Source organism: Lepidochelys olivacea (genome assembly GCF_965140295.1).
Source record: "Lepidochelys olivacea isolate rLepOli2 genome assembly, chromosome: 3".
Lineage (NCBI taxonomy): Eukaryota > Metazoa > Chordata > Testudines > Cheloniidae > Lepidochelys > Lepidochelys olivacea.
Genome location: NC_140413.1, coordinates 10,273,266 through 10,298,863, shown reverse-complemented (window position 1 = coordinate 10,298,863; position 25,598 = coordinate 10,273,266). Strand labels below are relative to the sequence as shown.

The window sequence follows — 25,598 nt, the reverse complement described above, 5'->3', positions numbered from 1 at the left end:
GTGGATGTTTTCAAAGAAAATCTACAATGACTCCAAGATCTCTTTCTTGAGTGGTCACAGCTAATTTAGACCCCATCATTTTATATGTATAGTTGGGATTTATGTTTTCTAATGTGCATTACTTTGCATTTATCAACATTGAATTTCATCGGCCATTTTGTTGCCCAGTCACCCAGTTTTGAGAGATCCTTTTGTAGCTCTTCGCAGTCTGCCTGGGACTTAACTATCTTGAGTAGTTTTGTTTCATCTGCAAATTTTGCCACCTCACTATTTACCCCTTTTTCAAATCATTTATGAATATGTTGAATAGGACCGGACCCAGTACAGACCCCTGGGGGACACCACTATTTACCTCTCTCCATTTTGAAAACTGACCATTTATTCCTACCCTTTGTTTCCTATCTTGTAACCTGTTACCAATCCATGAGAGAATCTTCCCTCTTATCCCATGACAGCTTACTTTGCTTAAGAGCCTTTGGTGAGGGGCCTTGTCAAAGGCTTTCTGAAAATCTAAATACACTATATCCATGGGATCCCCCTTGTCCACATGCTTGTTGACCCAATCAAAGAATTCTAGTGGATTGGTGAGTCATGACTTCCCTTTACAAAAACCATGTTGACTATTCCCCACCAAATTATGTTCATCTATGTGTCTGACAGTTTTGTTCTTTGCAATAGTTTCACCCAGTTTGCCTGGTACTGAAGTCAGGCTTACAGCCCTGTAATTGCCGGGGTCGCCTCTGGAGCCCTTTTTAAAAATTGGCGTCATATTAGCTATCCTCCAGTCATTTGGTACAGAAGCTGATTTAAATGATAGGTTACAGACTACAGTTAGGAGTCCTGCAATTTCACATTTGAGTTCCTTCAGAACTCTTGGGTGAATACCATCAGGTCCTGGGGACTTATTACTGTTTAGTTTATCATTTTGTTCCAAGACCTCCTCTCAGGACACCTCAATCTGGGACAGTTTCTCAGATTTGTCACCTAAAAAGAATGGCTTCCTGCTTCAGATGTACTTAAAATATTTTTTTGCTATTACTTTTTGAGTCTTTGGCTAGCTGTTCTTCAAATTCTTTTCTGGCCTTCCTAATTATATTTTTACACTTCATTTGCAGAAGTGAAGCTAATCAAATAAAAGGGGGGTAGGCCACAGCAGTCAGGCTACTCAGTCTAGGCAAGCAAGTGTCATGGTGGCTGTGTTATCTTAAGGATGGCGGCGGGGAGGTGAAGTCATTTTCTGGAGGCACTCCCGAAAGAGGTAACATTTTAGGAGAGCTCTTCATAAGGCCAGGGTAGTGGCTGGGGTGTGGGCAGATCGTTCTGTGTGTAGGGGTCAGCATGGATGAAAGCAGGAATGGGAATGGGAGAAGGAAGCCAAGGGGCCATGTACATTCCAACTCATCTGCAACTTTGTTAGCACTTTAAATTCAAAATCCCTGCTGTAGATTGGAGTGGGTTGGGCCATTCTCCTACAGAGAAATTCACAGCAAGCCAATTCCTAGAAACACTCCTGTCTTTCGGCAAACTCGTAGATGTTTAGTACAGCCTCCTACATGTTCTTGTCTATCTCGGAGATCCCAGCTGCTCTGTGTGGTGGGCTGGGACTCACCTGCTTTGCTCAGTGCACAGTAACAGGTTAAGCTTGTTGCCAGCCAGAAGTCAGACATGGCTCTAGCCAGCTGCCAGCACCTCTTCTTGCCCTGCCATGGCTGAACTAATTTCATCTCAATTCCAAAAATAATTGGGCGGGTTGGACTCTGCCAAAGTAAACTTGGTCACTGTGAGAGTTCATCAGCCATTTGCATCTCGCACCGAAGTGGTGCAAACTTTTCAAACAAACCGTTCTTTTTCGGGGGAAGAGAAGAGTTTTAAAAAGAGCCTTTTTTTCAAAGTTGTAAATTTTCACCCCAAGAATTAAAAAAAAAATTTGTTTTCTTTTTAGTAAAAATTAGAAAAAATGGAAAAATTTAGTTGCTTTGTTTGGTTTATTGTTTTTCCCTTCCTTCCTTCTGGCTCCTTTTTTCAGTGGCAAACTAGAGAAAGCAGGTGGGTAATTGGGCACAGTGCGGGAAAAGGGAAGCCAAAGGGAGGTAGGAAAAATTCAAAAATGCATATTTTTTATTTAAAAAATGCATTCCCATTTTGGAATAAACACAAATGTGTTCCTTTTCTAAACCTGCGGAATGAAAATACCATCAATCCCCTCCTTGATCCCATCTAATCAAACAGTTCTTGGATCCCAGGGTGAAGAGCTGCTCTATAGAAGACCCTGAGCAGAAACCACGGATTGAACATTTCATCAAAATTTGAAAACCGTTGATCTGCTGTATGTGTGGGGTTATAATGTAATCCCAGTATTTACAAACGGCCAGCACTACCCCGCACATTCAAAAATCACGAGTCATCGTGCCCCCAATATCATGAGATTTTAAAAAATAATAAATTTGGGTTTCTTTTTATTTGCCTTCAGATATTTGAGCATTTAGGGTTTATAATTGTTTTTCCATCTTTTCTCTGCAATGATGGGGGTTGAAACCTTACTAAAAAAAAAAAAAGAAAGTCAAGATTCTCATATAATCACGAGACTCCAGCAGCTGGGACTTTAAGACAAACACTAGATCCCCCATGACTTCCATAAAAGTTGGCAGCATTGATTATGCTATCAGAAATGTTGGTGAGTAGAGAAATGTTGACAGTTTGCTGGGACCTTGGCTGTTCCTCTCCTCTGATAAGGAATCTCCTAGTTTGTGCCATCCAGGACATTATTATTAATCAGGTTTATTAATCTAGGACCCAACCAAGATCAGGGCCCCACTGTGCTCAGCACTGTACAAACACAGGGGAGGAAGTCTCTGCCCAAAAAGCCTATGACATGCAGCAAGGCTCATCTCTGGCCCAAAATGATTAGCTGGCCAGGGACTTGTTTGCAATTTTTGCCTCTCATAGAGGTGAGCTCCATTTCCCCAGTCAAAAATCCAACCTTGAGATTCCTTTTCTGATGGAAAGTGACATAAAAGGATTCCTGGAACTCCTGCAACTGCCAGTCTGCCACTTGGGTCCACGAGACAATTTCCCGTGCTGTATTGATTTTGACAGGGAGACAGGCCCGTACATTCAGGCCTGCCAGGAGACCTAGACTGGAGGTGTGTGCTGCTGGAAACTCAGTCATTCATGCTTCCCAGAGTGAACTGCGAGCCTGGGAGGAACACTGTGCTGCTCTGCATGGCGAGAGGTAGAAGTGAAAGGGGGTGGGAATGGCAGGAGTGGAAGCAAAAAAACATTTCCCCATGCTCTGGGGGGGTCCCATGAAACTTGTCATCCCCTGGCACTCTGTGTGATTAGGATGCAGTGGCTCCTTCCCAGAAGCATGCATCAGCCACCCCGACCAGCACACTCCTCTCTGAAAGCATTGGTGACAGCAGGGGAATTCTTGCCGAAGGGGTGAATAGTGAAAGAGCAGCCAATAGGGGCCCAGGTCAGGCAATCCCCTCCCTTGGGGGGGGGCTGTCCTTCCCCACAGATCCCTGGGATCCCCAAGGGAGGGCAGGGTTGGGAGTCAACACCCCTGGTCCTCCATTCCTGAATCCTTTCCTCCCAAAGGCCAATGCGCGGGTGCTGTTTCCCATGCACAGAAGAGCAAGCCGTGCTCCTCACATGGCTTTTCTTGTAGATTCAGGAAGAGAAAGAATGGAAGTCGAGCCTGCAGGAGACAGCGCGGGGCACATGTCACTTCTACCAACAATGAGGCTGCTGTTTCTGTAGCCGGGCAGCATTCTTAGAAACGTTTACAGGTGCAGCAGACAGAAAACAAAAGCATCAGAATTTCATAGCTCCCTTCATCGCGATGGAGAGCTCTGCAAAGGAAGCCTTGCGGAGTTTCTCTATCCATCTACGATACCGAAGGCCCCTTTCCAAGTCCTTCCTCCTCCACCCTATGGGACGTAAGAGAATGGCTGTATATCCCAGCTCCAGAATGATTAAAAAACCTATCAGACACCACACACTACTTTATCTCACAGGATGCTGTGGAATTTCAACAGAATGCTACCGGATTCATCCCTATTCAAATTCTATAGGTCTTTTCCTGTAAGGATTCTGCAGGAGAGTTAATCAACGGATGCAACGTGCTTTGAGATCCTCCAATGAAAGGCACCAGGGAAGATCTATGTATTATTGTATCTGTCCAAAAGGAGAGTCCTGGCAGGGAAAATGCTTTTGGCTGCCAAACCAGCCACAAGAGGCCACCTGGATCAAGGAGCGTTCTCTGGTCAGAGGATGAAAGAACTAGCACTGGAGAGGGGGGGTTGTGGTTACTCAGTGATCTCTGGATCATCAAGCTACATGGCGCGCGCTCTGAAGGCATGGCGCACTCCTCACCACCTTCGCTATTCCTGAACCAGCTCGGACGATCCCACATGCGGGGGTAGAGTGCCCCTTAGTGGTCACTCCCATAAGAGATCCCATAAGAGATGAAACCAAACAATTACGGGTTAAAACTGCTGCACTGAGATGGGTCTAACAGATCTTTAAGGCAAAAGACTCAGCAAGTGTTGATCAGTTACTTACAAGTAGGAAGCTCATCAGGACGATCTCATCGCAGCCGCCTCCAGCACCGGACAAGGCAGCTTCTACCTCCTTTTGTTACACACACTTAGGGATAACTTTTTAATCTTTTCATATATGTACGTTGGTCTCTCATTTCCCTGTTAACTCTCCTCCGTCAGGACAGATTTAATGTTAATTCAGACTGGTCTTTTCTAGCTTTTTAGTTACATGATCTTCTCTTTTCCTCACAAACATGATACTCAGCAATTTCTGACGCATGAGCAGTCCTACTTATGTTTACGCTGTTAAACATTATCAGAACAGACTCTAAAACATCAGAGCAGGTCTCTATGGGCCCTCAATATGCCTTTGCTCCCAGCTCCCCACCATAAAGCCATAGGATCCTTTCTAAAGTTCATGGATGCCTGTATGTCATGTACATCTCTTGTCTTTCCCACTGCCTCGCCAAGCTCCTAACCTTCCAGAGCAATGCACTTACCACTACTAGTATGGCTTGCACAATTACAAAGCCCTCTGATATCATGCGTAGCCAGGGATGTTCCCCAATATTGTACACTAACCCCCACCAGGAGCATTTCCCATTGTATTTAGGTCACGTTGAGTATTTTGACTCTCCTGTTTTAAGGTCAACAAATGTTCTGGGTGTCTGCTCATTAAAGCCTGCACATTTAAATGCAATGGTGGCATGACTCAGCTTAGCTGTCCCACAGAGTCTTGGGCAGTGCCAGTGAGAAAGGCATCAACTAATACACTGTGGATCACATGCTGGGGAATTGGAAAAATTACCTCATCCCCTATTTGGATAACCGTGCTTAGAACTAAACAGAACATTGGCCAGTCACAATTGCATGTTTGCGTCCCATATTGGAAGTGTCTGATCCATGAGGTTACCCAATATTTGCCTTCTCCAGCCTTTGCAGCTTTGGCTTGACTTTGTCCCCATTGCCTCAGCTGTACTGTACAATTTTGGGTTTTATTCATCCAAGGTGAACCCACATGCCAGTAATGCACTTTGCAGCAGTCACAATGACGTAGCCAGGTGCCATGCCTCTTGGACCAACATGAAGTATCTGGGGCTCTCCAGACATTCCCCCTCTCCCCACCCCCATCCTTACCATGATCAGAGGATGAGTGACACATTCCTTTAAAATATAACCCATGATGCTAGGGTCCAACATGCCTGGATACTATACACTCTCATTGCCCCACTTAGTCCTGGTACTGCTAGGAAGAATCCATATTTCATCAAGCTTGCACCTTTTACCAGCATAACAGAGCCATGAGTAGTGCCCTGCACCAATCTACTCTTATTTTTGTCCATTGTGCAAGCATCTTATTGGTTATGAATCCAGGCATTTCCCTGCCTTGAATTTCCTTTAGTCCTACCAGTAGCTTCTGAATCAGGAAGCTGCCATACCACAAACAGGTAATTCACCTTTGCTATATTAGTGTAACACTTCAGCCAGGTGGAGCCAGGGTGGAGCCAGCAGCAACAAGGGCCGGGTTCAGTATCTAGGGTTCCTTTTCAACAATACAACACAAAACCAGCTCAAGCCCCAACCAGTGACTTGGGACAATTACACACCACTCCCTGGGTGCTTCTGAGAGGCAATACTTCCCCTCTGGCAAGCACAGAGTCTGAGTGTAGCAAAACCTTTTAACAAAAGGAAGGAAGTAACTCAGCATTAATTTGGGAAAACACCGCAACTAGGGTTCATAAACACAAACCATGAGCAAAAGACCCACCCCCAAGTAAGTTGGGCAGTGTCCTTTCCTCCTTAGGTTCTTAAGTCCAGTAACCCAAAAGTCCCTTTAATGTGCCTGTCCCTTCTCTGTACTCACAGTTGCTGTCCTTGGTTAGTGCAGCCCCAGAGTTCAGAGGTTCATCCGCAGAGTTCACCTCCCACCCTGTGTGGAGGAACCTTACATGCTGCACTGCTGGGGCACTCGCTCGTCACCCCAAAGGCTGATTACCACACCTCTGTGGGGCTCTGCTCTGGCCCTCTCCACCAGCTTCTCTGCTGGCCGCTTGCCACGCCTCTCCACCAGCCACCCTGCTGGCCACTTGCCATGCCTCTCCGCCAGCCACCCTGCTGGCCACTTGCTGTGCCTCTCTGCCAGGTGGCCACTCGCCGAGATGTCTTCAGGCCCCCCACACTTAATACAGCTCTTCATGATTGCAGCTGTTTGTGGGGAAGCCTCACTGCTGGTGCACACTGGGCAGTCTCTTGTAATAGAGACACTGTCCCAAAGTAGGTCTAAGTATTAGGTATCCATGATTTCAGCTCTGCAGTATGTAACAAGACTCTCAGTTGAGTCTAAACTAGCTTTTTTATTATACCATGGAGAAAGGAAGGGTCAAATGGTGTCTAAGACCCTTAATCCAGTCCCGTCCAGTCCAGTCCAGTACCACCCCACACCACCAGGTACAAGTACCTATCCCCACCCGCTCTCAACCCATATCCCCTGCCTAGCAAGTCCATTCGGTTGAGGGTGAGTCCCTCCATCGGGGTATGCAAGGTACCATTCTGCTGCCCTTGGTTCACACAACAAGGATAACAACCCTTTATTACTCCTGCCCCAGTAACATGGAGACTGGGGATCCAACACCAGCCACAAGTGATCATTTGGGCAAGCAATCCCATCATGCTGAGCACCTAGGCAGGGTGGGTGTGTCCATGCAAACAAGATCAGCTTTTGAAGTCTTTTTCCACAGCTCACCACTAGATGTCAGTGGAGAGCTCATTCAGATTCTGCTTACATTAGGATTGTTCATGAGTTTTCCCATTTCATTGATTCCCTACACAGCTGTTTTGTTATCCTCACATCCTGAACACCCTTTAAAACCTCTCCTATATCCTCATTCTGTTGCTTATTTAACTTTGTTAACAAGTTCCATAATTGATTTCTCATTTTTTTGGTTTTCCTCCCACAATACTGTGACATCCATATGATTCCATGCTGATGTTCCCAACACCCCAACTAGTACTGTTCCTACATCTCTTTTATCTCTCTTTCCCTTACTCTTTCCCTTCTCAGGCCACCAAATTTCCTCCAATTTGACCCCACCTACTGATTGTCTGAACTTCTACACCACTTTTGCTAACATTTGCATATAGAAATGCACACATTTTGCAAAACAGAGCTGCTGCGGTAATGTAAAACTGGTTAAATTCACTACTACAGGTATCATTTGGCCCTATACATTATTATACATAAACTGACATTCACAATTTATCACTAGTCCATTGTCAGGTCCTGCTTCCATTTCTTGGCATGGTTCATCATCTTGCTTCAATTCTGGAGCAGGAGGCATCATAGCTCCAACATGTTCAGGAGTGGGGGTACTCTGCCAGTCCTTAATTGCATTTAGAGAGAAGGTCCAAGTCTCAGGCACTTTCCTGGCATGATAGGTGGACTCATGGGCAATAGCTCAATGATATTCTAAAGTAATTGTAATATTTCCCTTGCTTTTATTTCATTTGACTGAATCTGACTTGTTATGCTTTGACTTATAATCACTTAAAATCTATCTTTGTAGTTAATAAATCTGTTTGTTTCTTCTACCTGAAGCAGTGCATTTGGTTTGAAGCATGACAGAGACTCCCCTTGGGATAACAAGCCCAGTACATATCAATTTTTTTGTTAAATTGACGAACTCATATAAGCTTGCAGTGTCCAGCGGGCATAATTGGACACTGCAAGATGAAGGTTCCTAAGGTTGTGTCTGGGACCAGACATATTGGCTAGTGCCATTTGGTTGCACAATCCAAGGAGCAGCTTACATGCCAGAGGCTGTGCGTGAACGGGCCGGGAGTGGGGGTTCTCTCTCACAGCAGAGCAGGGTAAGGCTGGCTCCCAGAGTCAAGGATTGGAATGACCTAGCAGATCGCTGGTCCAGATAACACCAGAGGAATGTCACACCCTAAACTAAGCTGTGGGGGAGATTTAGGTTAGATATTAGGAAAAACTTTTTCACTAGGAGGGTGGTGAAACACTGGAATGCGTTACCTAGGGAGGTGGTGAAATCTCCTTCCTTTGAGGTTTTTAAGGTCAGGCTTGACAAAGCCCTGGCTGGGATGATTTAATTGGGGATTGGTCCTGCTTTGAGCAGGGAGTTGGACTAGATGACCTCCTGAGGTCCCTTCCAACCCTGATATTCTATGATTCTATGATTCTAAGCTGCAATTTTATGTTCAATTTAAGCTCTGAATACATTTTTCACAGGTGAGAATTTATCTTATCTTATCTTATCTGATTGATTGCCTGGGCTCTGTTATATGCTGTATTTTAGCCATATTCCATGTTGCTGCTGCTTTCATTTCTTCATTCTTTTCTGAGGCCTGGTCTGTACTACAAACGTAGGTCTACAAAAGCCACCTTAAGTTGGCCTAATAATGTACACTACTTTTCGCTGACCTAAGCTGCCTGTAATGTCTACTCCTGTACTCCACCTCTATGAGAGGTGTAGTGCTTAATTCAATGTTGATGGGTCAACATAGAGGTAGTGTAGATGCAGCATTGTGTAATTTGACTTAATTGGTCTCCCAGAGGTGTCCCACAGTGCTCCACTGTGACCGCTCTGGAGATTGTTTTGCAACCTTGTACACCAGAAACAGCCCCTCCTCTGATAAAGCCCCAGGAATGTTTGAATTCCCATTTCCTGTTTGATCTACGTGGGGAACTCACCAGCACAGCTGATCATGGAAAAAATCCCTGCTTGCAGCTTTCTGAACAGACCTGTGTTCCTAAAGATGTGATCATCATGCACCTTTCCTGACCATCCCTTGTTGATGTCAGTGAATTGCCCCCTGTGATCCACCAGAGCTTGAAAAGTAATACTTATAGTTTATGTTGATAAATGTAAAGTAATGTACATTGGAAAACATAATCCCAACTATACATATAAAATTGTGGGGTCTAAATGTTACCACTCAAGAAAGAGATCTTGGAGTCATTGTGGATAGTTCTCTGAAAACATCCACTCAGTGTGCAGCAGCAGTCAAAAAAGTGAACAGAATGTTGGGAATCATTAGGAAAGGGATAGATAATAAGACAGAAAATATCTTATTGCCTCTATATAAATCCATGGTATACCCATATCTTGAATACTGTGTGCAGATGTGGTCACCCCATCTCAAAAAAGATATATTGGAACAGATACAGAAAAGGGCAACAAAAATAAAAGGGATATGGAACAGCTTCCATATGAGGATGCTGGGCTAGATGGACCTTTGGTCTGACCTAGTCTGGCTGTTCTTATGTCCCTTTGGGGCAGCCTTTATCCCCAGTATTGTCAAAGAGGCCAAGCTGGGGCTCTGTGTCTCACAGGCTCTGACAAGCAGTAAAAAGGACTGTCCATTCCTTAGGGTCAAGTCATGACTGTATATCATAGCACAGTTGAAACCTCATCAGAAGCAAAGACTTTTTCCTCTCCAACTAATGTCCTAATTTCTCCCTCCACTAGAAGAACAAATTCCCGGGTAGATTGTCAGTGCAGTGGCTTGAAGTTTGAAGGTTTGAGTGTGGGACTCTGGATGTGTGTAACCAGGTTGAGGGACAGGTAACAGCACCCTTACCCTAGAGAGGCGGTGGATGAGATAGATCTGTGTGGTTACTGACAGCCTGAGACAACAAAAAGCAGCTGTCCTTAACAGGTTGTATCTGGAGTACAGCTTTTACAGACCAGCTATGAAATGTGCTAAGCTGAAAAATGAGTATAAACGTCACAGAGATCAGCTTAAAGCTGCTGAGAACTGTGCCACTCTGGGCGAAAAAAGTTTATAATCTCAGAATTTAGTAGCTAGGGAGGCCTTGGGAACAGTCCTATTTGACTATGAAAAACAGAATGTGAGTGACGTAAGGCTAAGGAATGTGAAGTTAAAAGTAGTTTTGCACAGACTAAGGGTATGTCTACACTATGAAATTAGGTCAAATTTATAGAAGTCGGTTTGTAGAAAGCATTTTTATACAGTTGATTGTGTGTGTCCCCACACAAATGCTCTAAGTGCATGTAGTCGGCGGAGTGTGTCCACAGTACCGAGGCAACCGTCGACTTCCGGAGTGTTGCACTGTGGGTGGCTATCCCACAGTTCCTGCAGTCTCCGCTGCCCATTTGAATTCTGGGTAGAAATCCCCTTGCCTGATGGGGCTAAAACATTGTTGCGGGTGGTTCTGGGTACATATCGTCAGGCCCCCGTTTCCTCCCTCCCTCCATGAAAGCAAGGGCAGACAATCGTTTCGCGCCTTTTTTCTTGAGTTACCTGTGCAGATGCCATACCAAGGCAAGCATGGAGCCCGCTCAGCTCACCATCACCGTATGTCTCCTGGGTGCTGGCAGACGTGGTACTGCATTGCTACACAGCAGCAGTTAATTGCCTTTTGGCAGCGGAAAGTGCAGTATGACTGGTAGCTGTCATCAACGTAGTCCTGGGCGCTCTTTTAACCGGGAGCCTGGGCAAACATGGGAGTGACTCAGCCAGGTCATTTCTCTTGTTTTGTCTCGTGGCGATTCAGGCCTACCGGCAGTGCACTGTCTTTTAACCTGCAGCTAGCAGAAGATGATGGCTAGTCGTCATACTGCACTGTCTTCTGCTGATCACCCAGGTGTTGACGATGGCTAGCGGTCGTACTGCACAGTCTGCTGCCAGCAAGATGTATAAAGATAGATGAAGTGGCTCAAAACAAGAAATAGACCAGATTTGTTTTGCATTCATTTTCTCCTCCCTCCCTCCCTCTGTGAAATCAACGGCCTGCTAAACCCAGTTTTGAGTTCTATCCTTAAGGTTTTGAGTTCTATCCTTGAGGGGGCCATTCAGTTTCTCGCAAGCCACCCCCTTTGTTGATTTTAATTCCCTGTAAGCCAACCCTGTAAGCCATGTTGTCAGTCGCCCCTCCCTCCATCAGGGCAACGGCAGACAATCGTTCTGCACCTTTTTTCTGTGCAGACACAGTACCACGGCAAGCACGGAGCCCGCTCAGCTCACTTTGGCAATTAGGAGCACATTAAACACCACGCGCATTATCCAGCAGTATATGCAGCACCAGAACCTGGCAGAGCGATACCGGGCGAGTAGGTGACGTCAGCACGGTGACAAGAGTGATGAGGACATGGACACAGACTTCTCTCAAAGCACGGGCCCTGGCAATGTGGGCATCATGGTGCTAATGGGGCAGGTTCATGCGGTGGAACTCCAATTCTGGGGTCGGGAAACCAAACACAGACTGGTGGGACTGCATAGTGTTGCAGGTCTGGGACGATTCCCAGTGGCTGCGAAACTTTCGCATGCGTAAGGGCACTTTCATGGAACTTTGTGACTTGCTTTCCCCTGCCCTGAGGAGCAAGAATACCAAGATGAGAGCAGCCCTCACAGTTGAGAAGCGAGTGGCAATAGCCCTGTGGAAGCTTGCAACGCCAGACAGCTACCGGTCAGTCGGGAATCAATTTGGAGTGGGCAAATCTACTCTTGGGGCTGCTGTGATGCAAGTAGCCAACGCAATCAAAGATCTGCTGATAACAAGGGTAGTGACCCTAGAAAATGTGCAGGTCATAGTGGATGGCTTTGCTGCAATGGGATTCCCTAACTGTGGTGGGGCCATAGATGGAACCCATATCCCTATCTTGGCACCAGAGCACCAAGCCGGTGAGTACATAAACTGCAAGGGGTACTTTTCAATAGTGCTGCAAGCACAAGGGACGTTTCACCAACATCAACGTGGGATGGCCGGGAAAGGTGCATGACACTCGCATCTTCAGGAACTCTGGTCTGTTTCAAAAGCTGCAGGAAGGGACTTTATTCCCAGACCAGAAAATAACCGCTGGGGATGTTGAAATGCCTATAGTTATCCTTGGGGACTCAGCCTACCCCTTAATGCCATGGCTCATGAAGCTATACACAGACAGCCTGGACAGTGGTCAGGAGCTGTTCAACTACAGGCTGAGCAAGTGCAGAATGGTGGTAGAATGTGCATTTGGATGTTTAAAAGCACGCTGGTGCAGTTTACTGACTCGGTTAGACCTCAGCGAAACCAACATTCCCACTGTTATTACTGCTTGCTGTGCACTCCACAATATCTGTGAGAGTAAGGGGGAGACGTTTATGGTGGGGTGGGAGGTTGAGGCAAATTGCCTGGCTGTTGTTTACGCACAGCCAGACACCAGGGCAGTTAAAGAGCACAGGAGGGTGCAGGGCACATCAGAGAAGCTTTGAAAACCAGTTTCATGACTGGACAGGCTACGGTGTGAACCTTCTGTTTGTTTCTCCTTGATGAAACCCCCTGCCCCTTGGTTCACTCTACTTCCCTGTAAGCTAACCACCCTCCCCTCCTCCCTTCGATCACCACTTGCAGAGGCAATAAAGTCATTGTTGTTTCACATTCATGCATTCTTTATTCATTCATCACACAAATAGAGGGATAACTACCAAGGTAGCCCAGGAAGGGTGGTGGAGGAGAGAAGCACCAGGAGGGGTGGTGGAGGAGCGAAGGACAAGGCCACACAGCACTTTAAAAGTTTAAAACTTTAAAACTTATTGAATGCCAGCCTTCTGTTGCTTGGGCAATCCTCTGGGGTGGAGTGGCTGGGTGGCCGGAGGCCCCCCCACCACGTTCTTGGGTGTCTGGGTGAGGAGGCTATGGAACTTGGGGAGGAGGGCGGTTGGTTACACAGGGGCTGTAGCGGCGGTCTGTGCTCCTGCTGCCTTTCCTGCAGCTCAGCCATACATTGGAGCATATTGGTTTGATCCTCCAGCAGCCTCAGCATTGAATCCTGCCTCCTGTCATCATGCTGCCACCACCTTTCAGCTTCAGCCCTCTCTTCAGCCCGCCACTTACTCTCTTCAACCCAGCACCTCTTCTCCCAGTCATTTTGTGCTTTCCTGCACTCTGACATTGTCTGCTTCCACGTATTCATCTGTGCTCTGTCCGTGTGGGAGGACAGCAGGAGCTCCGGGAACATTTCATCACGAGTGCATTTTTTTTGCTTTCTAATCTTCGCTAGCCTCTGGGAAGGAGAAGACCCTGTGATCCTTGAAACACATGCAGCTGGTGGAGAGAAAAAAAGGGACAGCGGTATTTAAAAAGACACATGTCTACACTATAAAGCTAAGTCAACTTCATGTAAGTCGACATCAAGCCTCTGCATTAATTAAGTCCATCGTATGTGTCCACACTACATTCATTGTCCTCACTAGCAGTGCTTGCATCAATGCACAGAGCAGTGCACCATGGGTAGCTATCCCACAGTGCCATTATCCTCAGGGTGTTTTGGGACGGGCTTGCAATGCCTCATGGGACCAAAACATTGTTGCAGGCAGGAATGGGAACATGGCTTTGGCCTCCCATGGTGCATTTTCCTCCCTCCCTCCCCAATATCAATGGCAAATAACCCATCGTTTTTTGGCACCTTTTTTCAAAAGCCTGGCTTAGCCACGCATCCACCCGAGAAGCCTGGACCCTGCTCAGCTGTGCACTCTTGTTATGAGCATTACAAACACCACACGCCTTCTCCTGCGGTTTTCCCAGAGCTGAGACAGAAGCTGCGGCGCGGAACATTGCGATGTCATGCAAGCAGCCCTGCTGCAAGCCACAGAACGAAGCTACTCCCGGTTGCTGCTGGGAGTCGTGCATCAGCTGAACGCAGTGGAGTGCTGTTTCTGGTCCTGGGAAACAAGCACTGATGGGTGGGACCGCACCATCATGCATCTGTGGGCTGAAGAGCCGTGGTTGCAGACCTTTCGAATGCAGAAGACCACTTTCCAGGAACTTTGTGCAGAGCTTTCCCCAGCACTGAGGTGCAGCAACACTAAAATGAAAGCTGCTCTGACAGTGGAGAAGTGAGTGACGATCGCTCTGTGGAAGCTTGCAAAGGCAGACTGTTACCGGTCAGTGGGGAATCAATTCAGACTTGGTAAATACACTGTGGGAGCTGTTGTGTGCAGGGCCATTAATCGACTTCTGCTAAGAAGGGCAATGACACTGGAAAACGTGCAGGACATAGTGGATGGTTTTGCCACAATGGGGTTCCCTCACTGTGGTGGGGCGAGAGATGGCATGCATATCCCTATCTTGGCACCAGACCACCTTGCCAAAGAGTACATAAGAATGGCCATACTGGGTCAGACCATAGGTCCATTTAGCCCAGCATCCTGTAGCTCACAAAAGCTTATGCTCAAATAAATTGGTTAGTCTCTAAGGTGCCACAAGTACTCCTGTTCTTTTTGTGGATACAGACTAACACAGCTGCTACTCTGAAACCTGTCTTCTGACAGTGGCCAATGCCAGGTCCCTCAGAGGGAATGAACAGAACACGTAATCATCAGGTGTTCCATCCCCTGTTGCCCATTCCCAGCTTCTAGAAAACAGAGGTTAGGGACACCATCCCTGCCCATCCTGGCTAGTAGCCATTGATGGACCTATCCTCCATGAACTTATCTAGTTCTTTTTTGAACCCTGTTATAGTCTTGGCCTTCACAACATCCTCTGGCAAAAAGTTCCACAGGTTGACTCTGTGTTGTATGAAGAAATACTTCCTTTTGTTTGGTTAGAACCTGCTGCCTATTCATTTCATTTGGTGACCCCTAGTTCTTGTGTTATGACAAAGAGTAAATAAGACTTCCCTATTTCCTTTCTCCACACCACTCATGATTTTATAGACCTCTATCATATCCCCCCTTCGTCGTCTCTTTTCCAAGCTGAAAAGTCCCAGTCTTATTCATCTCTCCTCATACAGAAGCCATTCTATACCCCTAATCATTTTTGTTGTCCTTTTCTGAACCTTTTCCAATTCCAATATATCTTTTTTGAGATGGTGCGACCACATCTGCATGCAGTATTCAAGATGTGGGCGTACCATGGATTTATACAGAGGCAACGTGATAGTTTCTGTCTTATTATCGATCCCTTTCTTAATGATTCCCAACATTCTGTTCGCTGCTGAAGAGATGTGGGCCACAAATGCTAACGCAAGGTCCCCAGCCCGTAGAGGTCACAGGAGCAGGCTATGGAAGAGGGCAAAGCCTCAGTGAGAAAATCTAACCCTGGGGTGCCTAGCATGTGTTATTTGGCTTCAGCACAGCTGTCTGATTTAAAAGCAATTTGTCTCCACTTAATTTTTCTCTGTACCATATTCTCTTTAATAGCTGTGCAGAGACACTGAAATGGCAGAGATGAGCCAGAGCACCCTGACCAAAGATAATGTGACTTCCAGAGCATCTTACGGGCCTGTACCACAGGGATTATGTTTACATCGCCCTGTCAATAGTATACACAGAGAAGCCCCTTGTCTGGGAAATCCATTCCTCTATAAGTCTGGCTGCTGTAAAACACACATGTGGTGCATGGCCACTTGGAATTTCACAGCGAACAGCAGGGCTAGAACTCAGATCAGATTCTCATGCTACAGTAACAAGTTGGCAAAAGGAGAATCACTGTGTGCAGTGTAGATCCTGTGACACACAGCTGAGCAGACTGCATTGTCCCTGAGATCAAGGCACCAGCAGAGGGGATTGCACACAGATGTTCTGTTGATAGCTAGATCACCAAATAAATGCCAGAACGAACTGGTCAGTGTAGTCAGAGGGTGAGCACATGGCCAGGGTCTCCAGCCTGTGGATTTGCTTGCACTGATGAGATCTATGAAATGCTCAGCTGTGGCGTTCATGTAAAATCCCCCTTGTAACAACACTCCGCCTTTCACAGTAATGAGACACCGGTGCTGTGGCTTCCTCCTGGAAAGCCCTGCTGACAACAAGCCATTCGGAGCTCTCAGTGAGACACTGATGGGCAGCTGGGTGTCTTGGCTCGTGTGTGTTTCATGTTCCAGGTCAGGAGGGGCATTGAAGAGCTGTGGGAGGTGAGGGAGGTCAGGAATCGAGCGGGGCTGCTGCCACAGCACAGGAATGGGATCAGTTACCCAACCGCGGAACTGTCCTCAAATCGGAATGCTTTCCCCATCGGGCTGTGCTACCAGCAGACATGCTGTTTCCATCTTGGGCCCCGCTATTTCGTTCGGATCTGGAAAAGAATCTAAGCAGCATTCACTAATCAGCTTTTACTCTGCAGGGCATGCAAACAACACTTTGCCCAGGGGGTTTCAGACAAACAACATGAGAATAAAAACAGCCAAAACTGCCAATCCTGAGCTGATGGGCCCGGTGTCAAATAAAGGAGCAGTCTGACCCACCTTGCAAACATCTCTGCTCCGAGCTCCTTTTCTGAAAATAAAAACATCTCCAAGGGAAAATGTGCCTTAGGGGATTGCAAAGTCTCTGCAGAAAGACTAAACTCTGCAAATTGCACAGGGTTAATGGATGCATAGCAGCCCAGGTCCCAGCCTGATGGGCTCTCTTTAATAGCTCAGGAGGTGAATCACTGAAGGAGTAGGAATTAGGTGGGCTGGAAAGGGTGAAAAGTTTGCTGTCACCAGCCACATATTTCCCCCAAATCTGTCTGTAATCAACTCCCCGTGAAAGCCTCAGCTGTTTCCTGACCAGTTGTGGTGACAGAGAGTGTCATTCAAAAGCCAGTGACCTGGGGACATGTGTGCCTCTAAAGCTTGTCTCTCTCACCAACAGAAGTCGGTCCAATAAAAGACATTACCTCACCCACCTTGTCTCTTTCATATCCTGGGACCAATATGGCTACAACAACACTGCATAGACTGGGACAGTCTTTCGTAGCTTGACAGTAGTCCCTTGAGAGGTTACAAGCTGCCATACTTTGGCTACAAGGATGGTAAGAGTAGTAGTTAATAGTCAGTTTTAAACCTTAATTAGCTGGTCAATCTGCTGTAAGTTTGTGATTTTTGGAAGGACCTCATGTGTAATCAAGGAAGTGTAGATAAGAGACACATTCCAGGGCCAAAGGAGAGTAAAATAGCACCACCCAGCCTCTTCCCATTCCCAAAGTAACTCTTGGACGAGCCCTTTAAAGTTATCAATATAGCAAAGAATGAGCCCAAGTTTACAGAGATCAGCCGACTGATTGTCATGGCCACCTCCATATCAAACTTATGCTGATGTCATCTCTGAAAGGTGTGTGAAAAAAGAGGTGAAAGTTACTGCCACCAGCAGAGATGCAGAGCTCTTTTGCTGACTCACCCTGACAAACAATTCTAGAATCACACATACAGATGCAAGAGCTCTTCTCTTGGTGATCTTCGGATTTCCTACATCACCCATCACCCTAGCATCTCAGCCCTGTGCTAGACTAGGTAGCTCCTATTATCTCCAGGAATACATAAGGGGCTTAAGTGTCTGTCTAAAGCAGAGTTGAACTAGAGGGAAAATTGGGGGCCTGTAAACAAAAACTCAAGCAATGGCCAGGCGTAGATGAAATCTTAGTGAAAGGCTTCTGCTTTGTTATTTAAATTAAGGCAAAGGGATAAGCTTGGACCATATCCAGAGTGTGTGATGGTAAGCTGTGTTGAGGGCAGGATTTGAATGGCACCTGTTTGCAAACTACTTTATAACACCTCTGATCTACATTCTGTCTTTCCACACACTACATTTGAAATGTGTGAGATAAAACTCAAGCTGTTCTGATCACTGACAGAAATGCTGAAAATATTTTTCCACCATCCTCTTGGCAGGAGCCTCTTAAATAGCACTGGATGTACTAGTACATTATGAAATTAAACTGTACGTGCAATCATCTTAAACATGATCTATGCTTATGATTTAATGCATGCAGATGGAGGAAATAGTTTTGAAAGGATCCATTTCAAGTTATTATATGATATGAATGTGCTAAATCAGAAGCAGAAAAGGCCACTGTATAACAGGCATAAAAACAGTTACCTAGAAATTGATCAAATGGGTTGGATATTTGTTCCTCCAAGCTCATGTGATTTTTTTTTTAGAACCAATAATGCCCATGACTCCAGCTCCATCTGCAGTGACTTGTAAATATGCACCTTTCACAAAGAAACAGAGGAGTTCTGAAAGGATTATGGAGAAATGGCAGGGACACAAGAGTAGGCAGTCACGGGTCAGCCAGCTGAGCCTTATGTCCATGTATAACTGAGGCCCAACATGAACCCTGCAGCATGTGTGAGGGATTACCACCAGGTGGCTTAAGGGAAGGTCACCTAGATTGTTAGAATCTACCTGTAAGCATTTTGGGGGCAGGAGCTGTCTTTTTGTTCTGTGTTTGTACAGCACCTTGCACAATGGGGCCCTGATCCACAACTAGGGCTCCTAGGTACCTTGATAATACAAATAGTAAACAAAGTATTATAAATGTTATTTGGCTTGACTCTGTTCCCATTAACAGAGGAGCAGTTAGCCCCACTTCAATATCTATGGTATTTTTCACTTCCTGCCCTCAACTGCCAGAAGACGTTGCAGTGCCCCATTCAATCCAAAAGGTTGGCTGGGCTTCAGCAGCCAAACACCACAGGAAAAGTCTCATCCCCAGAAGTTAACTGACATCCTGCTAAGAAAACCATTATAATTTTGTATTATGTCAGACGTTGTCAGTAGTTTAACCACCACATCTTTACTCATCATACACATTTTGACAGGTTTCCACACCCCCTTTTTATCCCACCCTACATTTTCCGTTTTGGGCATGTACACTTTTGGCGCAATGGCCATTTTGAAAAAAAACTTTTTTTTTCATTACGGGGTGATGTAGACCTGCTTGTGTGTATGTTTTTACATGTTAAGGGAAGATTTTCAGAAGAAAACAGGTTTTTACACAGTTTAAATAAAGTTTAGTAAAGAGAGCTTAGGCCCTTTTAAAATTTACAAAAGAAAGGAAAAAAAGAGAGAAAGAGAAAGGTTTAAAAGAGCAGGCAAGCCTCCCAGCTTGTTACAGAAAGTGAGAGAGAAAGGTTTAAAGGAGCAAAAAAGGAAAAAAGCACCTCACTCCAAGGGCTGTCCCAGGCAAATGCCAGAAAGTCCAGGGGGCTATAGGGGGAAGAGGTAGCCTCAGGCAAGCTGCGCCTCTTGGCTGAGCCAATCAGAAGAGGTTTTATAAAGCCATTGCCATGCATAGCTCTGTGCCAGGACCCAGCATTATGCTAAATCCCTGATCAGTCAGCCGTTTTCAAACAGCACCCCCGACCCCCTGTGTTAGAACTGGAGCTCTATACCTCAGTAACATTTTCTTTAAACAAGGGCTGTTTAGTAGCAATAGAGCTCTTTAAAGTATTGCCAGGGTGCCAAAGCAACCCCAAACTGCTCCAAAGTCTAACTTATGTAAAAGAGGTGATAACCCCTTTCACCAGAGATAAGAACCTGCTTTTTTTAAACAAAGCTTTTGACAAAAAAAACTTTTGAAACAGAGCATGGAAGCAGTTTTGCAGCTTTTAAAGGTACACTCCACATTTTACTTGTAGTGAAATAAAAACGTTTAAGATACACCACCCTCTCCTTAAAAAATAGTGTTTGCTTCTTTTTAAAGTGCCAAACAAAGGCTGCTCTACTTGGAAATTGTAAAGGAAGATTTAACATGTGGGGTACAGTGTAAAATCCCCAACTGATGGATTTTACAATAAAAACAGTAGAAATGTTAAAAATCAAAAGTCAGAGCTTTGCAACTGCATGAAGTTCAGAGAAGCCTCTGACACAGTTCTCTGCAGAAACAGCCTCACACGCCCACTCAAGCTGACCACACCCTGCTCCTTTCATGACTTTTTTTTTAATTTAAAATTGTTACCTGCTTTCGCTAAAGAAATACACTTTTAAAAGTTGATCATGTAAAATAGGACATGGGGAAAAGAGAGCAGTCCTGCATTTTAGGGGAATATTGATAAATCTTTTTTGCTTGAGAAGGGGCAAGCATTTGTTATACAGAAACTTTATGAGGCATTACTTCCCAACAGTCTAAGGAATAATACATAAATAAAACTAACAAAAATGTGGGAGGAATACATGCTTGGAGATATTTTGTACCAGTACCTGCAAAGCAACAATTACATTTTTGCTTTGTGTTTATTATTACATCCAAGGGCCCCTAAAGAATTATTATTTTGTTTCATACCTCAGTAAATAAATTTTTATTGTCTTTGAATAAGGGCTATTTTGTAGAAATAAAGCTTTACCCAGAGTACAAAAGTAACCCCAAACTGCTCTGAAGACTAATTGCTGTAAAAGGAGCTGATAACATTTTTTTTTTTACCAAAAATAAGACACTGCCTTTTAAAAAAAAAAGCCTTGCTTCAAAGGTAAAATAACTAAAATGAATGATTTAGGACTAGAATAAAGAAATAAAATAAATAAAAAATAATGAATAAAAAAATGACATTTGTAAATTATGGAGAAAGAAAAGCCTTTTGCTAAAGCAGTGGTCCCTTGGCCCGCGCCGCTTCCCGCAGCTCCCACGAGCCTGGAGCAGCGAACTGCGGCCACTGGCAGCCGCGATCGGCCGAACCCGCGGACGCGGCAGGTAAACAAACCGGCCCGGCCCGCCAGGGGCTTTCCCTGCGGAAGCGGCGGAACAAGTTTGGGAACCACTGTGCTAAAGAATTGAACTTCAGTGAAGGAAACACAGTTCCTATATGAAGAAATATAATCCCTGCATACCTCCTGTCTTTTAAAAAAAACTGTTATTGTCTGCAACAAAAGAATTCGTAATTACAGAATTGAAATGTAAAAAGCCTGTAAAATATAACATGAAAAAACAGCATTGATCATTTCTGACTGAGATGTAACATTACAAAAAGTTCTGTCTTAGGGTTGTTTTGTAGTGGTTTAATTAAATAAAACTGTTTAAGCTACACTATCCTATCCTTTCCCAATTGCATTAACTAGTTTGTAAAGTACCAAACAAAAACTGTTTTACTTATAATATGTAAAGAATGCCCGAGTGTAACATAAAAAATCCTCAGTGGATGGGGTGGACAATACAATTTTATTTAAAGCGAAGGGGGAAATGTCATGATTTACATATGTATTTTTTAAAAGAAATTAAAGTTTAAAGAGCAAAAGCCATGTGTCAGCATGAAGATTTGAGCAACTGCATGAAGGAGGGAAATGATGTAATGAAGCAGCGTGTTTCCTCACGCCCTGTCCTGCTTTTTAAAAAGCTGTTAACTTTGCAGTGAAATAATTTTAATCACAGGATTAAAATGAAATACAATGATTAAAAGCTATACTATCATAATTTTTTTTAAAAAAATAATGTACATCCTGAAGAAATGCCAAGAACAGAAAATGTCTAAGTCAATTTCCATAACTAAATAATGATCTCTGTGACACTTAAATAAACATTTTAGTATTTTTTGTCTAAATGACTATATAGTAAGAAAAACTGTCAAAATACTTTACAGGAATGTAAACTGTGAAGAAATAAGTTACCGAGGAACAGCAATATTACACAAAACCCTTCTGTAAAGAAGGGTTTTACAATAAAAAAAATGTAAAGACATGTCACAGCTTTCTAAATGTTTAAAGGAGCTCTTCAAAAAATAGGCTTAGTTTGCTTTTTTTAAGAGTTTTGCCTAAATGAATTGACACGAATACCAAACAAACAAGGAAACAAAACTGCTCTATTTATAAATTGTAAAGGAAGTTGTAAAATGTAGGGTACAGTAGAAAATCCACTATTGATGGGTTTTTAAAATTAAAAAAAAAAGGAAAATAAGTGACAAAGGCCATAGTTTTGTGAAGTTCAGAGAAACCTCTGACATGGTTATCTGAAGAAACTGCTCCAAGCCTAACCGCCAGCCTCTCTACCATTCCTACTTTCCTGACTTTTGGCAATTTAAAACTGATATAATCTTGTGCTAAACATATAATTTTTAATCATATCAAACTATCTTTTAAAAATTTAGCATGTAAAATAGAACATGGGGATTGTCCTGGGCGTTATGGCAAATGGTAGGTAGCCATTTGTTATTCGTTTTCATCCTTTAGCAGGAGCAAGCGTTATGAGGCATTATTTTCCCCTTACTAAATAGATATTCCCTAAAATGCAGGACCGCTAAATAAAACCAAGATTAACAAAAGCAATCTACCTAAACCAACATTTAGGGTGAGAATTTGCTACTTGTAACAAGTTTCTTTAGTATATTAAGCTTAGATTGCATGCTTGTTTTAATTTGCTAGATGATCTACTTGGATCTGTTTGCTAACCCTTATAATCGCTTAAAATTTATCTTTTGTGGTTAATAAAGTTGTTTTTGTTGTCTCTAAAATCAATTGGTGGAATTCCTAACTGGGGGTGGGCCAAAAAGCTGTGCATATCTTCCTCTACATTGAGGGAGGGGTGATTTTCATGGGCTGATGCTGTATAGTCTCTATGCAGGGTGAGACGGTACAATTTTGGGTTTACACTCCAGAGTTTGCACTTGAGTGCTGGGCAATTCCCATGCAGAGCTGATCTCAGCATGTGTGTGTCTAGCTGCAGCTGGGTGTGTCCCCACCTGTGTGTGTGCTGGCAAAACGCAGTCTGAAGCCTGAGGGAGGGCTTGGCTGGCATGCCTCAGCAGCACGGTGTAAATCACAGGGGGAACCTGTCACAATGTGAATTGTAAAATCAAAGATATTAGTAGCAATGTGTGCATGGGGAGTGTTTTAAATATCATTGTGATGGGATCCTTTTTTTAGTTCAGGAATATTTAACTCAGGAAGCAGAGCTGGTGGACAAAATGACAGGCAGAGGACCCAGATAGAGCACTGGCTGAAATAATCAAACTGACAGATGAAAGGTTAATGCGAAACACTGAACATCATCTTCGTTCAGCAAATTACAAAATCCTGGTGAGAAAAAAAACCCCTAAATGTTAGGGCACAGTTTGGGAACAAACCTGGGTGTATTGTAAAAATAAAATAAAAGCATGTGTGCTAAATAAAATGCCAACTGAAAATGACTATATATGGAGTCATTTTATATGGAGCTCCCTGTTGGGGGGGGGGTGGTCCCTGGGTCACACAGACAGATCAACACACAGCAACTCAACTGCTCATGCAAAGCTTATCGAAGCACAGCCCCCACCAAGCTCACAGAATTGGTGTTGTTGCTGCACTCTTTAAATAAGCACCACACCCCAAGGTGCAAATCAGTACAGGAAACCATTGTCTGTAAATGATGGCAGTAACGCGCGCTGGCCACGCATTCCCATTCTGTGCTCTAGCTTTTAGGGTAATACAGCTTTTAATCCTTGTATTTAATTTTACCCCTGTGCTTAAAAATTGTTTCACTGCAAAAGTTAACAGATTTTTTAAAAGCAGGACAGCGTGTGAGGAAACACGCTGGCTTTGTTACATCGTTTCTCTCCTTCATGCAATTGCTCAATCCTTCATGCTGACACATGGCTTTTGTCTTTTTTATTGTCAACCCCCTTCACTGATGTTTTTTTTTTTATTGTCAATCCCTGGCATTCTTTACAGTTTACAAATAAAACAGTTTTTGTTAGGTACTTTACAAACAAATTCATGCACTTTGACAAGGATAGGGTAGTGTGTCCTAAACATTTTTATTTCATTAAACCTCTCTAAACTGGAGGGTAGGGATAGGATACAGAGGGACCTAGACAAATTGGGGGATTGGGCCAAAAGAAATCTGATGAGGTTCAACAAGGACAAGTGCAGAGTCCTGCACTTAGGATGGAAGAATCCCATGCACTGCTACAGACTAGGGACTGAACGGCTAGGCAACAGTTCTGCAGAAAAGGACCTAGGGGTTACAGTGGACGAGAAGCTGGATATGAGTCAACAGGGTGCCCTTGTTGCCAAGAAGGCTAACAACATTTTGGGCTGTATAAGTAGGGGCATTGCCAGCAGATCGAGGGATGTGATCATTCCCCTCTATTCGACATTGGTGAGGCCTCATCTGGAATACTGTGTCCAGTTTTGGGCCCCACGCTACAAGAAGGATGTGGAAAAACTGGAAAGCATCCAGCGGAGGGCAACAAAAATGATTAAGGGACTGGAACACATGACTTATGAGGAGAAGCTGAGGGAACTGGGATTGTTTAGTCTGCGGAAGAGAAAAATGAGGGGGGATTTGATAGCTGCTTTCAACTACCTGAAAGGGGGTTCCAAAGAGGATGGATCTAGACTGTTCTCAGTGGTAGCAGATGACAGAACAAGGACTAATGGTTTCCAAGTTGCAGTGAGGGAGGTTTAGGTTGGATATTAGCAAAAACTTTTTCAGTAGGAGAGTGGTGAAGCACTGGAATGGGTTCCCTAGGGAGGTGGTGGAATCTCCTTCCTTTGAGGTTTTAAGGTCAGGCTTGACAAAGCCCCGGCTGGGATGATTTAGTTGGGGATTGGTCCTGCTTTGAGCAGGGGGTTGGACTGGATGACCTCCTGAGGTCCCTTCCAACCCTGATATTCTATGATTCTATGATTCTCTACAAAACATCTCTGAGACAGATCTTTTTGTTATGTTACATCTCAGTCAGAAATAATCAATGCTGTTTTTTGCTGTTTAAAACTTTTTAAAATGTTTTTGTTAAAACTTTAGTTGGTTTAGCAGAAATGTTAAAAGTGTATGTGTGGGGCGGGGGAGATAAGCACTATTTTACAGGTTTTTCAAATTTTAATCCTGTGATCATAAATTCTTTTATTACAAAAGCTGATACGTTTTTTTAAAAAAGAAGAGGGGATGCAAGGGTTACGTTTCTTCATATAGGAACAGTCTCTCGCTCACTCAAGTTGTTCAGTCCTTTAGCAAAAGGCTTTGCGCGTCTCCATAATTTCTACCCTAAATCATGAACGTTGGTTATTTTACCTTTGAAAACTATAAAGCTGCTTCAGTGCTCTGCTTTAAAAGTTGATTTATTAAAACTTTTTTTAAAAGGCAGAGAACTTATCTCTGGTAAAAAGTGTTATCAGCTCTTTTTACAACAATTAGTTTTTAAAGCAGTTTGGAGTTACTTTTGCATCCAGGGCAAAGCTTTAAAAAGCAATATTTCTACACGATATCCCTTGTTTAAAGACAATGTTACTAAGGTAATGAAACAAGGTAATAATACTTTAGGGCTCTTTAATGTAATAATAAACAAAACCAAAAATTGTCATTGTTGCTTTGCAGGCACAGCTACAAAATATCTCCAAGCATATAACCCCGCCCAAAAGTTTTTC

At 44.2% G+C, this 25,598-nt stretch overlaps 1 protein-coding gene across 2 annotated transcripts in view; it reads right to left on the bottom strand.

Moving 5' to 3' along the window:
- Window positions 1–12,959: 12,959 nt before the first annotated feature.
- The window catches only part of LOC311518573 (L-threonine 3-dehydrogenase, mitochondrial), a 46,665-nt gene continuing 34,026 nt past the window's right edge, over window positions 12,960–25,598 (bottom strand). The window contains exon 10 of one of the 2 annotated variants that reach the window (XR_014711031.1): window positions 12,960–13,608. The gene's annotated coding sequence lies outside the window, so the exon portion shown is untranslated. The other variant, XR_014711032.1, reaches the window with a different exon arrangement.